The sequence below is a fragment of the Eublepharis macularius genome, chromosome 4 (assembly GCF_028583425.1).
Source record: "Eublepharis macularius isolate TG4126 chromosome 4, MPM_Emac_v1.0, whole genome shotgun sequence".
NCBI lineage: Eukaryota > Metazoa > Chordata > Lepidosauria > Squamata > Eublepharidae > Eublepharis > Eublepharis macularius.
Window position 1 is genome coordinate 135,750,691 of NC_072793.1, and position 17,056 is coordinate 135,767,746.

The window sequence follows — 17,056 nt, forward strand, 5'->3', positions numbered from 1 at the left end:
TTAGTTTGATTCTAATGACATATTCTTCCACCAGTGGTTGAATACGGATTTGAAATTGGGAGTGAGCAATATAATAGCCAAGTCTACAAATGATACCAAATTATTTAGGATGGTGAAAACCAAGGCAGATTGTGAAAAGCTACAGGAGGATCTGTCTAAATTAGGTGAGAAGACAAAAAATGAATTTTAGTGTGAGTTATGGTTGCCAACTCATGGCTGGGAAAATCCTGGAGATTAGAAAAACATCAACTGGGTATAATGCCATAAAATCCCACCCACCCTCACTTTCAGCAGCCATTTTCCCCAGGGGAATTGATCTCTGTAATCTGGGTATCAGTTTTAATTCTTGAAGATCTCCAGGCCCCACCTGGAAATTGGAAACCCTAGTGTGGGTAGGTATAAAGTGATGAACATTGAAACAAAAAAAATATAAAAATTAAGTATGGGGTCTGATTGAAAGATTGAAAGAGGTCTTGAGGTTGTAGTGGAAAGCCTGATGTAAATATCAGTCCTGTATGCAACAGCAATGTAAAAGGCAAATTCCATACTACTACTACTACTACTACTACTACTACTACTACTACTACTACTACTACTACTACTACTACTAAATAATAAGAATAATAATAACAATGTGCTTATATTCCTACATTCTGGACAGATTAGTATTCCACTTAGAGCAGTGAACAAAAGACAGTGTTATTATTATACCCACAATCCAGTAGAGGAGATGGGGCTGAGAGGAATGACTTGACCAAAGCCATCTGCACGGCAGTAGTGGGAAATACAGCTAAGGGGAGACATGAGAGAATTTTATAAAATTATGCATGCTGCCATTTCTTCCTGTCATATAATGCTTCTACTCAGGTGATCTAATGAAGTTGTAGGGAAATAGGTTCAGGACAGCCCTGCCTCCCCAAATTCTTTACTCAGTGAGTAATTAAACTGTGGAATCTACTGCCAGTGGAGGCAGTAATGACCATAAGCATACATGACTTTAAAAGGGTGTTAGGTCTATGTAGGATAGGTCTATCAATGGCTACTAGCCATGGTGAATAAAGGGAACCTCCACATACAGAGGCAGAAAACTGCTGAATACCAGTGTTGGGAGGCAATGGCAAGAGAGGGTCTTGGTCACTGTGACCTATTTGTTTGGCCCTCAGGGGCAACTAGATGGACTAGCTGGACTCAGGGTCAGCACCACCAGTGAGGCGGTGAGGCAGGCGTCACAGGTGCTGCGGGGCCACAGGGGGTGCCGGAGAGGGTGCCGGGGGCGGAGGTGCACGCCACAGAGATGGCATGCCTGGCCCACGGCTGCTACTTCAGCTGGCCAACCCCGTGCTGCTGCCGCTGCCACCACATGCCCCAGGCTAGGTGCAGCAGCCGTGGGCCAGCCACGGCAGGTGGCCGGGGCAGTGTGCTGAGCACAGGCAGCCTCCTCATGCCGCCCCAGCCACCCGCCAGCCAATGGGCCCAGCTTTGTTGTGTGATGACTTCATCACATGATGGTGTCATCATGCAGTCTGGGGGCACGTGCGTGCGCTGTGCACGCACACACGAGAGGGTGGCCACAGGTGCCAGAAACCCTAGCACTGGCGGTGGCTGGACTACTAGTCTAATAATAGTTTTACTGTATATATATTTTATTCCAAATTAAGTGTCATTGGGATTTGATCCAATTAATCCCTTTGCTAAGGCTACTTTGTTACTAGGTTAGGGTTAATGGAGGATTGCAAGTGCCCCATAATATGTCTTTTTCTGTGTGTTCAGTAAGCACAAGTTTAAAACTTTTAAAAGTAAGTCCCACTTCTAAATTTACTGTACTGTCTCATATTGTTGCTGTGAGGCCAGGCCAGGTTTGGCTCACTGCTGCCAAACCTGGGCCTCTGTTACCCTGGTGCTGATCAGTAAGGCCCATCTAATCACCTAGCAGAGGTCTGTGTTTTTTGGATTTGGAGGATTTAATTGTCCCAATTTTTTCATTGAGTTTCAGATTTTTCTGCAACCCTAGGGGATCCCCTAGGGGATCCCCTAAGTTTGCTGAAATATCTATTTTGTTCCCAGGTGCCTCCAACCCACAAGTTTAAGGATTGCAGATTAGGGTCTGTAATGATTTCAAGTAAATGTGTGCATGTGTCTTTAAATGCTTGGTGTGATAAAGGTGAAGATTGGGGGTGAAAGAGAGGGATGAGTGAGTGATATGATTGGTTGATGACTGAGTGTGGGCGGAGTGAATGCAGTCTCAGACAGTGTTGAAAAAACATTTAGTCAAGGAAAGAGAGGCTAGCTGTGTGCTGCCTGAGCATATTTAAGTATTATTGAGAGAAATATAACCTGTGTGGAAACCTGAACTGAGAATGTTTGTGAAAGAACATTCAGTCAGAAGAAAGCAGGCAAGCTGTGTGCTGCCTGAGTAGTTTAAGCATTTCTGTGAGAAATATTGAGTGGGGAAAAGAGAGGCTAGCTGTGTGCTGCCTGAGTAACTTTAAGCACGTCTGTGTGAGAAATACTGAGTCAAAGAAAGAGGCTAACTGTGTGTGAAGCCTTAGAAGAGATCTACGTGAATGAGTTTAAATGAAGTGACTTTAAGAACCGAGAACTACTTTTATGAAACCGTTACGCTTCTTGGAAAAATAAAAGTTTATTTTGTTTTGTTATATTCCAGAGTAGCTGTCATTGCTGTATTCCATTCCTACCCTCAGGGCCACATAGAACCCCAAAGGAGCCTGACACTTAGACACGTTACTAAAGGGAAAACTTAAATAAAATATCTTGGAATATAATATTCCTGGTGGCAGCAAACTACCCAGAGGGTGTAAGGGAAAGATTAAAGGCAAAATCTACCCTACAGAAAGAAGGGGTCATAACAACGTCCTTTGGCTGTTAGTATATAATCAAGTGGGGGGACCCACAAGGGCTTGTAAGGGGCATCTCATTTTCCCCTCTCCCACCATGTCCTCTTTCCCTTCCCTGATTCCCAAGGCCTCTCCCTTTCTCCTACTTCCTTCTTTCCTTCCCACCCACCTTTGTCTGCCCTGTCTTCATCTTTCCCCCTCCTCCCCTGCAGCCTCACTCCTAAGGCCCAATTGTGTGGTGCCAACTGAGTCAGGTCCAGTTGCAGGGCAAACTTCACTTTTCCCTGCATCCCCTTTCCCTCCGCATTCCAGCTTCCTTATGCTCACCTTTCCCTAAACTCTTCATTCCTTCAAACCCACTTAACTTACCTTTTATCTGCCCCCCCCATCTTCATTTATATTTCTTGATTTATTTCATGTATATACTTCCTTTCCTCACAATGGGGATCCAAAGTAGCTTCCATCATTCTTCTTGCCTCCATATTATCCTCACAACAACCCTGCGAGATAGGTATGGCAGAATGTGTGTGACTGAATCAAAGTCACCCAGTAAGTGTCCACAACAGACTGGAGACTTGAACCTGGGTCTTCCACATCTTACTCTAAAGCTCTAGCCACTACACTAAACTGGCTTTTGCTGGGTGGTATGTGTGCTGTTGAACAGAAGCAAGCAGCCAGACATGGGTAAGTCATGCAAGTCATGTGGTATCAAGTCATCTGGTAGTTGCTTTTGGCCCTGGCCCTAACAAGTTCTTTCTCAAAGTCCAGAACATCCCTCAAAAGGGTCCCACCTCTCCCTGCTTTTTACTGACAGAAACTGAGCCTGGAATATTGGCAAAACTGTTAAAGTTGTCTAGCAACAGTCACTGATGGCTTCTGGTTAAAGCTACAGGAGTTTCTTTTATCATTTTGGTGTTTTTTAACACCCAATTATTAAAATGTTTTTATTTTAGATTTCAGATATTTTGCAAAACCGAGGCATTTTGCAGATTTGTAGAACTGTCTTGCCCATTCATGGCTCCAGTCTCTGCATTTAAGTATCGACACATCGGGGCCATTTGGCTATTAGTAGATAAGATATAGAATTACTAAGAATAAATAGTATTTTATGGCCAGTTTTCACATTACACAGATATATATTTGCCTTTGAGCCTTTTGGAGCCATCTCTGCCAACTCACCCTATTCATTCTCCTCCCTCAAACTTTGTGACCAAATTGTGAGAATGCTGCGACCCCTGACTTACCATTAGTGATCCACTGGGCTAGAGGTATGGTCTGTAGTGTAAGAGGTGTGGATTGTGGCCCTTCTTTTTATTGTTAGTTCAGCATCCCCTTTTCAGAATTCAGCCTCTTCACTCCTTTTTCCCTCATGAAGCATTTCCCCTGTGACTATTGGGGAGGTAACAAGGGCAGTAACTCTATTGGGGAAATATTGGGAGAGGTAACTCCATATGCTTCTGGGCTCAACTGCTTCACAGATATATTTAATCTTAGTGGCTGGCAATCAATCAAGAAGACCAGGGGCTCTCTGCCACCCTCCCTCTAAGGAACACTGCTTTGTTGCTCTGATAAGGAAAACACAGCAGAGAGAAACAAAAGCTCCTAAACAAAATGAAAAAAAATATGGGTTTCCGTTGTTAACAGGCTATTTATGTAAAGAATTTATTTCATTTTCATATTAATTTCTATAATTATAATAAACATTTAAGTAATTAGTGTAATTAATGAAGATACTCCACACAAGTCTATTGTCTATCCTCCAGAAGGCTACTTCTTGAGCCATTCCCTCTTTCCTTGGACCTGAACCTTTGCCCAGTAAAAGTCATTGGTTTTCTTTCCCCAAATAAGCTGTAAAGGTATCTTTGTTACTTTCCTTGGGGTGTTTGTATATAGATCAGGGCTGGGTAGCATCAGGGAAGCAAGGTGGCATTGCAGTGCATTGTCTGGTTGGTTTCTTATATGGTTGTCTGGGGGTATTGTAGGCATGCCACTGTGTATTGCAGTTGTGACCCACCTGTGATTGCAATATGATTTCAGTGCAATGGCTATTGTCTCAGTTCCTTGAAGCTGAGTCTTATTTTTTTCTCTGACTGGACAAAACATAAAATACTGACTAGATATGCCAGCAGCATGTCAGTGCTAGTGATGAGACAGAATCTGGGGATTAGGACTGAATTTGCAATTATTGCTAATAATGGTGTTGCCTTGCTGTCAAATTTAAAATGTTTTAATGTGTTTAGGATTAATGGGTTTTTAATTAATGTTATGTATTTATTTATGTAAGTCTTCTCTTAATAAAACTGGAAAAGTGAGGCATGAGGTTTTTCTACTCATGAACCTAAATGTAAAAAATAGACCCAGCCTATGAATAATCCAACTTACTGGGTTCTACTCAACCACATTACTAAGTGGGAGGACATGTAACAATTTTTCAGTTTCATTGAGACACTAATAGTACCATCCTAAGCAGAGTTACTCCAGTCTAAGCCCATTGATTTCAATGGGCTTAGACTGGAGTAACTCTGCTGAGGATTTTACTGTAAATCATGAGGAAAGGCTTGTAGGTTAAAAGTTCAATTCCAGTAAACAAAAGCCTACTTGGTCCAACAGAAGATATTTGTTCTGTAGTTCTCATTTTTGTTAACTCAGTTATCTTCTAGTGTACTTCAACCAATGTATATAAACCTTCTTAGTATTACAGACAAGCATGCTTCTGAAACCCATTTATTTAGTGATCCTGAGTAGTGACTAGACATGGGCATGAACAGAAAAAAACCCGAACATGGTGTTTGTTGTTCGTTGACATCCACGAACGATGAACAACGAATACTGACGAACATGATCCTGTCACAAACATGTTCATTGTTGGTTGTTTGTGGGGGCTAGCAGGCTCTCCTGCAGCCATCAAGATCCCTACCACACCACTCCCAGAAACCCTACCTGAGCAGGCAGCAGGAAATATACCAATAATAATAGCTTGGCCCCAGAGCCTGGCAGCAGCCCTGGAACCTGAAGGGGTAGATCCATACCACACCACTCCCAGAAACCTTACCTGAGCAGGCAGCAAGAAAGGTACCAGTAATAAAGAATAGCTTGGCCCAGAGCCTGGCTGCAGCTGGAACTTGAAGAGTTTCCACTACACACAAAGAAAATTCAAGCTCCAATGTACTCACCCTGTCTCTCTACCAAAATGCCAACAGCAACTGTCTCTCCCTCACTGTCTGCAAAACCAGAGCTGGGAGCCCCCCCCTCCCCCTGCTCTTTGCTTCCTTGTAACAAACTTGGAGCTCCACACTTGAAAGGAAGACCTGCCTATCAAGCTAAATTGGGCTTAGATTGGGGTTTCCAGGGCAACAGCAGGAGTTCAGACAGAGTTCAGGCAGTTCCTGCCTCTGGTTGCCAAGGGAATTGATTGCAGGTGCCAGATTGTCTGGCTTGACGAACAGCAAGGAACAGCAACGAATGAGGCTTGCAACGACCACCGAACAGCTGATTGGGCTGTCCGTGGCTTTTTAAAGTTCATATTGCTGTTCATGCCCATCTCTAGTAGTGACATATTTAACAGTATCACACATTCACAAAGTGACTGTGTTATCTTCTTAAAGAAAGTGGCTATTTAAGAACAAACATTTTATTAAGTATTGATCTATTGAATAGAATAAACATTATCCCACCTGTGTGGATATGCTCTCCTCTAAAAGCCACCTGCTCTGAATGCTTAAGTCTCTGTTTTATCAGTCCAGAATAGGTTATTAGCAAGTTTGGACTGACTCGGAAGGAACAACAATATTTTGCTTTGACTTAGACTTGCCATGTTAGATTACATGATAAAAGTCATGTTTTGTCTTATAAGGAAAGTGGCATTGAAAAATGATAGGCTTCATCTATAGTGTGCGTTTCTTGTAGAGACTCAATGATACATAACCAAAATATCACCATTCCTCCTAATATCAAATGTAAAGGTTCTATGGTATCAGTATGGCAGTAAAACTGGGTCAGCTACTAGAGACAAAATAGAAATTTCTACATGCTGGTAAATGATATTTTGTATTTTTTTTCCAAATGACCCAACAAATATAAACTATGTACATTATCTCCAAGGAAGCATGGGATATTGTTAAGGGGGGAAGAGAAGAAGGGGATCAACCTCCTTAAACTGGAAAGAAACACAAAGCACTTACTCCAGTCCTAATTAACCACACCCCATAAACATTTTTAAGCAGTGAAGTCAGCAGAACCATTAATATTTCACAGTATCCTTTAATGAAAGGTGAAATTAGTGTTGGAGGGTGTGAACCTTTAGGTGTCCACCCTTCAGCCTCAGTCCTCCCTACAAACTCACCCATAAATATAAGAGGGATAGTAAAAAGATCCCTTCCTGAACTGTACTGCTCAGGTTTGATGTAAAATGCAAAGTCCTCCTGACTAATTGCTATGAAGAAATATATTGCATTGCAAGACTGCTGAGTAGAGGTGGGCACAGACCTCATAATGGACCTAATTTCCCCACAAATTTACCTTGTTTGGTATTCACGAACACACGGGCTGTGGGTCGTGTTTTTTTCACGAACGCACCACATTTTGGGGCATTCTGTCCATCGGCTCATTATGCCATGATTCCCGCCATCACCGCTCAATCAATTTCCTAGGCAACAGTATGGAGTCACCTTACCCTTTTGGAACACGCCAATCTAAGCTCAGGAAACCTTGATTGGCAGCTCTGTCAGCCAAACAGAGAGCACCTACTAGCGTTTCCTATATAAGAGGAAGTGCGTGAAGCACGGCTTCAGTTTGCAGGCAGGAGCGCGAGTTAGCAACTGCTTGCTGCGGAAGTTTTTCTTTTGCATTGCACATTGCAAGAGCAGCTTATGCCTTAGCAAGGAGCTTTGGGGCTTTGGATGCAAGAAGGCTAACTCTTCTCTCCATTCCTGTTTAATTTTTTTTGCCTTTCAATTCTTGCTAGCTTAGTGAGAGTACTTTTTAAAAATCCCTTTACCGTGCTATCAGGTTACTCTGATTTCTTTCCCCTTTCAAATCCTTGGGTTCTTGGGCTTGATTTTTTTTTTCAAACTCTTACTTGCTTTTGGGTTCCTGGTGGGTTCTATTGTGCTCTGACCCCACCCACTCGCAGACCCACAGTGGGTGCAAGGCAACTTATGGGCTCTTTGCTTGAGTTCTTTCTTTCTTTCCACTTTCTTCCCACTTTCCTGGCTTTTGAGGTGCCTGGGGTGGGGGGGGGGGGCTGCTATTGGGCTCTGTGAAACGCCCACTCTCTGATGACTGGCAGTAAGCTTTTGGGGCTGCTTGCTTGAGTTCTTTCAAAGCCTTTCTCCAAATAGTGATTGCCTTTTGGGGTGCTTTCCTTCCTGGCTTTTGAGGTGCAAGGGGGCTGCTATTGGGCTCTGTGAAACACCCACTCTCAGATGACCTGCAGTAAGCTTTCGGGGCTGCTTGCTTGACAGTGTGCCCCTCTTGGGGTGCTTTCTTTCCTGGCTTTGAGGTCCTGGTGCGAGGTATTGGGCTCTCTGCGACCCCACGGGGAGATTTCTGTTCTCTCCAGGAGACTCTCCTTCCCCCCAGAATCACCTCTGTCCTATCCTGTCCTGTCCTGTCGAGGGCTGTTACTCCCAGGGATCATCATTTTACTCAGAGTCATGTCATTCCAGTCCCAGAGCACTTTTGCTACACCCAGGGGCTGTCACTCAGGGGCCTGTCATTCCAGTCTCAGAGCATTTCTGCTTCATCCAGGGGCCGTCACTCCACTCAAGGGCCTGTCATTCCACTCCCAGAGCCCTTCTTCTATACCCAGGGGCCATCACTCCACTCAGGGGCCTGCCATTTCACTCCAAGAGGCCTTCTGTTATTCCCAGGTATCATCTTTTTATTCAGAGGCATGTCATTCCAGTCCCAGAGTACTTTGGCTACACCCAGGGGCTGTTACTCCACTCAGGGGCCTGTCTTTCCAGTCCCTGTATAGTTTATCTGGGCCTAGAGACCTTTCTGGAAAATCCATTCCACATTTTCTCCCCTCCCCCCCTTTTTTTGCTGTAATGTATTTCAATGGAGCCCATGCAAGCAAATTGGCATTCTTGTTTCCCATAATTTACAGTGGGCCTTCCAGCCTTTCCCATTATCCCGCCAGGGAGCATCATTCCCCTCTGAGGGCCAACCATCCATTCTCAGAGGAAGATTCTCCCAACACCATCCCAGGTTTTCATTACAACTTTTGGGTGCTGCAATGCAATGTCAGCCAGTTGGCTCTTTCAGCTCCTATTTTCTGTACTGGAAGTTTCCTTAGGGTGGCCAATTTGGGGGCCTGTAACTCAGACATCCGAAATGCAATCTTAACCAAACTTGGTGGGTTGATGGGGGAGAGGCTGCTGAAGATTCTTTGTGAGTTTGGGCTGCCTGGGAGTGAAGGCGGTGGAGCCAGGAACCTGGAAGTGACGTAACCCTGTTCGCAAACCTGGTTCACGAACCGGGCTGGTCCGTTTAAAAGTTCATGGTCCATAGTCCATGAAAATCAATGGACCACAGACCAGTGGTCTGTGGCCAATTTCTGGTCCATGCCCATCTCTCCCGCTGAGGTTCAGGATTAGGTAAGCAAGAAGCTACTCTTCTAGTCCTGCTCTGGAATCTTATACAATTGTTGTATTGGGAGACCTGAAAATATTTTGAAATGTTTTCTCTCTCCTCCCGGCCCCATGATTCCTTGCTACATTGAAGCTTGTTAATATTTCTTCAAGGCTTGATAGCTTTCTTAAATTGCTAAGCAAAGGGTAGCTTTGTGGTTCATTTGTATTTGCATTGCTTATAGTCTTCATAACAAGGCTGCCTCCAAGAATGTATTTCTGATTTCCAGCAAATTTGGCAAACATCATCCAAAGATTAAGTTTTCAAAATCCTTTTTTTTAAAAAAATGATCCTGCATTAATTCTGCACAGAAATGAAAGTGCATCTGTTTCTGGGAAGACAAGCAATTTATGAAACTTTGATTGAGTCAGACACTGTTTTTATGAGTAGCATCTTTTGATAGCCTTCAGAAATAGCAAACTTGAAGTGTAAATAGTCATTGGGAGTGATAACACACACACACACATTAGCTGTTTGGAAGTCATCTCATTTTTTAAAGTGCGTTAAGAAAATGGTAACTAGCTACATGTAGACATTCGTTTCACTCACAAAATAAAATGTGTTCTCCTAATTCAAAAAAAAAAGAGTTACAGCAATGCAATAATGTCATTGAGTAACAGAGGATCAAATGAGCTACTAGTTCTGAATGTAAAGCATCAAACATATCTGAATATCACTATGTGATATAAGAGACATAATAAATTCTTAAAATGTAGTAAATAGTATAAACATCCATTGCCATTTGACACATCAAATTCAGATGTCTATGATTACCTGACATGGAACTTTGCAAGCATTTTCTGCTTTACCTTTACTAATGGTCATGAGGCCTTCCAGAAAAGATTAGGCAAAATGGCAAAGCACTGAAAATAAGATTGTCTTCTTAACTGCTTAACTTTGGCATGTCTGACTGACCATCCAGAATAATCATCTTCCTTCAGCCATTCACTCAGCAAGGCTTTCCATTAGGGATGATTTCAAATGTCTCATTCCTGCTGTTTGACCAGAAATTCCATGTTTCCATTTTGTTTCTCCTTTGTGTGAATCAAAACCAGGATTTTTCATTTTGTAGCATAAACATATTCTAAAAATTAGGATAAAGCTGAAGAGAAATACTAAAAGTATTAGAATTCTAGTGTCAAAATATAATCTAAAATAACATTCCTGAAGAATGCAAAAAACAGATTTGCCTTACTAAGTTTAATTAATCAAAAACCAGAAGAGTTATGGTCTGAAATGAGATATTATTACGGAAGAATTTGCAAAGGCTATTCCTATAGCTAAAAAGAAAGAAGAAGCCTAGATGGATGACTACTACTTGATTCATTTATTGGAGATGCAAAGGAGTGAATGTAGGTAGGGATCCCAATCCCTTGGTGGGGGCAAGTTATCCCCCGATTTCACCGTCCACTCCCCCGCCACTTACCTGTCCAGTGGAAGGGAAGGGTGCAGGAACAGGCCTCCTGGGACAGTGCAATCTCGGGACAGTGCAATGATGTCACTTCCAGGACATCTGGGACTTACAGGACATCCACTTCCTGCATCTGACAAAGAGCACTGTGGTTCTCGAAAGCTTATGCTACAGTAAAGTTGGTTAGTCTTAAAGGTGCTACCGGACTCTTTACTATTTTTCTACCAGGAGTGATGTTATTTCACTGCCCCGAGAGTGTTCTCACACTTTGCAGTGGGCCGATTTGGGCCCCAAATTGATTCACTGCAAAGCACACATGTTCCCCCACACCTGCACCCTGACATAATTTCCCAGAATGTCGTTATCATGTAGGCGTGGGGGCACACACATGCAAGGAGCATCATGGGAACAGGAAAATGGTAAGCACCATTCCCCCCCCTCCCACCAGAAGGTAAGGAGACTTGGTAACCCTAAAAAGTGGGGCCATCCACATGCAAGTCAAATTCTTTACAGTGAAGTACATCTCCTTCCCAAATTTTCTGTTTCATCATATCATTTTTTCCTATATATCTTTTGATTTTTACATCAATAAATAACCATTGTGTATATGTGCATGTGTGTTGTACACATACATTCCATATAAATTATGTATTAAAAATTAAATATGTGCAGGTTTATGAATCTTTTAAACCAACAGCAAGGAGAGTCCCTTTGACAAAATGTAAACAAATATAAATGTAAAGGGGGGCATAAACTACATAAACTCAAATACCAGTATCTCCTTGCTTTAGCTAGCCACAGGGGAAATGTTTGGAAAGCTTTGGAAGGTGCTACACAGTAGGAATATTGCCACTATTGTTGATATTCAGCTTTATGCCTTTTGGCTCTTTATCCATTTCATGATTTTGGTATATGGTTTTAAGGAGAATTTTGACCACCTCTACTACAGGCATACACAAGTATGCCCATTTGACTTGGAGAGATTAAGCAAGAGAAAAATGATATAGATATGTGAAGAATCCCATAAGACAATACCTAAGGAATCTTAAAGTGACATTTCTAGCTAGAGTGAAATTGCCTAGTTATAACTACATTGGCTGCATGGTTCTTTATAACTGTTGTGCAAGATGCATGAAAGATCTTTTTGTGTGTGCAGGTGATTTATGTCATGAACTTGGCCATGTCCTTCACATACCAAAGTATTGCAGAAGCAGACATCTAATTACAGAGACAAATATCCAAAGTGAAGTTAGGGGGATGTGTCTTTATGATGTATAGTAATCCTGACATGCATTCTTCTCAATGAAATTTCATTAGTTTTGTTTTCCTAGGCAAGATGAATAAATAATAATGAACTTTTTCCAATCTACTGCACAAGCATTTTGTTCATTGTGACTTGAGTTATAAGTGAGACCTAGATTTGGTGGCAGATACAGTTTGCTGCATTGTACTGTCGTAATATTTATCTGCTATAATTGCCAAACTGACTGAAGGTTTAATTCAATAATTTACAATACAGAAAAAGATAACAGCTATATCATTAAATATCCTGCCAGTTAAATAAATCCAACACTTTGTGCTTCTGTTACTTTTACGGAGTAAAATACTAATGTGCATAGTACTATAAGAAAGATTATCATTAAGCCAAGATGATTATTTTCCTAATAGACTGCATGTATGAAATTAAGGATGTTAGATTCATATACAGACAGGGTTCCATTTCCACAGGGTCTCTCCATTATCATGTTGGGATCCTTCTTGAAGTGGTCACATAGTATCATTATTTCTTCTTCCAAATGGAAAAAGGCAATGGCCAGCACAATGAAAACTGAAAATGAATAATACTATCTATCTTTAAACAACTTTAGAAAATCTAGACGTATTTTATACCTCAAGAGAATTTGTGATATGTTTGCCTGACATAACAATTTGTCCAGGGAATTGGATTTGGAAGTTTACCCATGGGCAATTTCTGAGGTGTGTCTTAAAACAGAACTGAACAATACAAGAAACATGTAGTTAAAAATGGGATCCTTTTCAAGTTCTCTCCTCTTCTATTACAAGTAGTAAAACATACTCTTTTTCTCCACAAGTGCCAGCCAATTATGTGGCATGAAAATGGAAAGTATAATGTAACAAGTAAATCTTCAGGATTTGAGTCCAGAACCCTTTGGAGACCAAAATTTTCGAGGTATAAGGTGCTAAGATGCTACTGGACTCAAATCCTGCTGTTCTACTGCAGACCAACATGGCAACCTACCTGAAACAGTAAATCATTTCCAGAGGTTGAGAAATTCATTTTTGCTTTTTTTAATTCCAAAAGCTTAATTCATTTCCATTATATTCATCAAAAATCTCCATTCATTATTAAATTTGGACATTTTCATCATTAAATTCTGTGTGTAGTCCAAATTTCCTCATCTTGTGATATCTGTTTGACTTAGAAATGATTGGAAAACTTTCATGCCAGTTTCATATCGCTTGAGCTTTCCTGACTCTGCCTTCCTCTATCTCTCTAAATGAGACTGCCAGGTGTTAGAGAAATGAACAAAAGAAATAAATGGTATCCCTGCATTTGTTATTTCCATTCATATTTGTTACTCTAATGAATGCAATAAAAGGGGCTTTTTCAGTTCCTTTTTTCATAGAGTTGAAAACAACCACAACCATGCAAAACCTTTTGTTTTCCCCATTGATAGAATACCAAATACATACAGATAGAATACCAAATACATACAGAGGTTCAAATAAAACACCGAATAATTTTAATTCCTAGCACAAAATTAATAAATGCATAATGTAGTGATATCAACGTACCTGCCATCATACCAAGAGACAGCACTAGCTTGCAGTTATCAATGATATGACAATGGGCTTTTGAAATTTTAAGCAAACCCTCCATTTGAATGCAATTAATTGTGCAGTCTAATGGAATGTTCAAGAGAAATCTTTAGAATGCACAAAGATACATTAAAGAATTTTTAGACAGTAAGTTACTGATTGCTTGTAATTGACAGCTGGGTATGGAAAACTTGAAAAGTAAATCATTTCAACCAATTAGGGCAATGCAAAGCCAGGCAAGATTAAAGGCTAGATTGTGTTTTTTTAAAACTCATCTGTAATTGGAGAGGAATGCAAGTGATGTTAATATTTTTTAAAAAGTGCAAGACCCTTAGGATTAATAGTCAGAATGTTCTATGAATATTTATTTGAGTATCAAATGCTTTTTCATTATCCCATCGATAGGAGGACATGGATCAATTATCTGTTGAAAAAGAATAGGATTTGTAATTAATTTGGACTTTCATGTGTGTTGATAAGGTATATAGCAGAAAGGTGGCCATAGAGCAAACATACAAAAAAGTCTCGTGAAATGAATGAGTGGCCAAGGACTTCTTTTTACAATGCATCCTTAATTGATGTAATCCATTGCTGCAGTGTACTAATGATACTTGAACACATGCCAGCTCAGCTCACATCCTACTTGCCTGTTGCAAAATGGAGCTGATTGATTGGCTGGCTGTTTGGTTTGCTCATAAGAAAGTCAAACCTCTTTACTAGGATATGTTACATGTGTTTAGACAGTCACACACAGTGTATGTTAACCCCCACAAACATTTGTTGTCTTGTCTCTATACATTACCTCATCTCCAATTGTTTGAATGAGCAATTAACAAAACTATATATGTTTGTGTAAATAATATACAGTGCTTTATTTCTGTATGTTATAAAATATTTTTCAAAGTTTTTAAAAAATATATCTTGCATGTAGAGCACACACAGACAAGAACGGATACATTTTAAAAGTCCTTTTAAAAGATAGGAGATAAACTTTTACACCACTGTCTCAAGGTAGAGGTATCTTCTGTTCAGTGACCAAGTTGAATAGCAAACAGTTAAGATAACTCCATCCCAGGCTCAGCTCACACATTATTGTGGCAGTCAAAAATTATATGTTCTGCCACTGAATATATTTGCTACAAAGTTGTAAGTCTGTGTGCTTATTTGCCATCAAGTCATTTTCAACTTATGGTGACACTATGAATTAATGACCTCCAAAATATCCAAATGCCTTGTGAAGTCTTGCATACTGAAAGCTGTGGCTTCCTTTATTGAGTTAATGCATCCCATGTTGGGTCTTCCACTTTTTCTTCTGCCTTCAAATATTCCTTACATGATTGTCTTTTCCAGTGAGTCTTGTCTTTGCATGGGCCATTCCCACATGGCTTACCTGCACCCAGAACGCTGCGCAGCATGCCGAAAAAAACGTAGAAGATCGCGTTTTCTCTTGTGAGTTTTGCGCCATGTTGCACAACATCGCGCAAAACTCGCGAGAGAAAATGCGATCTTCCGCATTTTTTTCTGCATGCTGCACAGTGTTACAGGTTCAGGTAAGCCGTGTGGGAATAGCCATGGTGTGACCAAAGTATGATAGACTCAGTTTTGTCATTTCAGCTTCTAGGGAGAATTCAGGCTTCATTTGATCTAGAACCCACTTTTTGGTCTTTTTTTCCATCCATAGTATCAATAGTTTCTAGTGGGTAGCCGTGTTAGTTTGTGGAAGAACAGCAAGATTCAGGTTCAGTAGCACCTTAAAGATCAACTAGATTTCCAGGGTATGAGCTTTCACGAGTCAAAACTCTATATATTGTTGAAGGTTTTCATGGCTGGAGAACGATGGTTGTTGCGGATTTTCCAGGCTGTATTGACACTGAGAGATCCCTGTCTTTCGGTGCTACACCTCTGAAGATGCCAGTCACAGCTGCTGGCTAAACATCAGGAACTACAATGCCAAGACCACAGCAATACAGCCCGGAAAATCCACAACAACCATCAGTCAAAACTCTCTTCATCAGATTTGTGGAGGGGAAAAAGGTAGACATCCTTGTAATCCAGGCAGAGGGAAGGAAGGTTATTGAAAATTAGAGTGTCGAGAAGCTAGCTATAAGACATGTTGTAATTAATTTGAAAGAGCATGTGGACTCTGGGAAGTGCAGAAAATTAGCATCTGTAGCATAAGAAAAATCCAATGTCCGAATTCAATGGAGGAAGGGGGGGGGGGGTTCCATTGTTGTGAATTTACAAATAAACTTATTTTCAGCAATTGCATTGTAATTTTCCTTTGAAGTTTCTCTGCTTGGGAACTGCTATTCTTAGATCAGTGGTGGAATGTCTTGGCTGATTAAAATGTTCTCCCACTATTTTTTTTAATATGGTGTTCGATATTAGATTTATGTTCATTGATTCTTTGGTTCATTTTGTTCATTTCTTTTGTTCATTGATTCCCTTGCAAAGGGATTGACCTGTTTGTCCAATATAGAGAGTTGAAGGGCATTGGTGACACTTGATGGCATATATAATGTTGGAAAATGAACAAATGAATGAGCATGAGATGGTATAGCTGGTGTTGTTAGGCCCAGTGATCGTGCTGTTGGAGTGAATATAGGGACAGAGTTGGCATCTTGGTTTATTGCAGGCCCTGGTCCCAGAGTTCATGGGAAGTGCACTGTTGTGACTGAGGAGTTGTTTAAGGTTGAGGCTGTCTGCGAGCAAGAAACGATTTGCCTCCCAATGCATGTGCGAGAGCAGCAGCATTGCCCAGCATAGGTTGCAGCCATTAATGATGATGAAACTGGTTTGAGCTGGGAACTGTATGTGTTATTGTTACATTTGGGCTTATCTTGTAACGGGTCATTCCTGAATATCATTCTTGCTTTGTTGATCCGTTATCTTACTACATCCGGTAGACATTGTAATTCCAGAAATCATTGTAGAACCAGGGACGCTGAGAGATGGGGACAAAGAGGACAAAATTCCCAGGGCCTGTCACCTCTTGAAGACCCAAGAACCTGGATAAATCATGCATTCAGAGAATGCTTTTCATTTATTTTTGGTGTGGATCTGCCTGAAGTCACTGGAAACACAGAATCCAGGGAGCAGTTTCCTGGCAGTCAGTGTCTTTGCAACCTGGAGTAAACATGGACCCATCAACCATCCTCCCACCCTTTCTAATTCTCCCTGTGTTTGTCTCTCCCATTATCCCTACCTCAGTTGGGGAGTAAAAACATTTAACTGCAGAACAGAAAACTTTGGAACATCCATTGTCCCCAAAGCAGCCTGCCAGTAGCACTCGTTCTTCCCTGGGGAATCTCTGTGG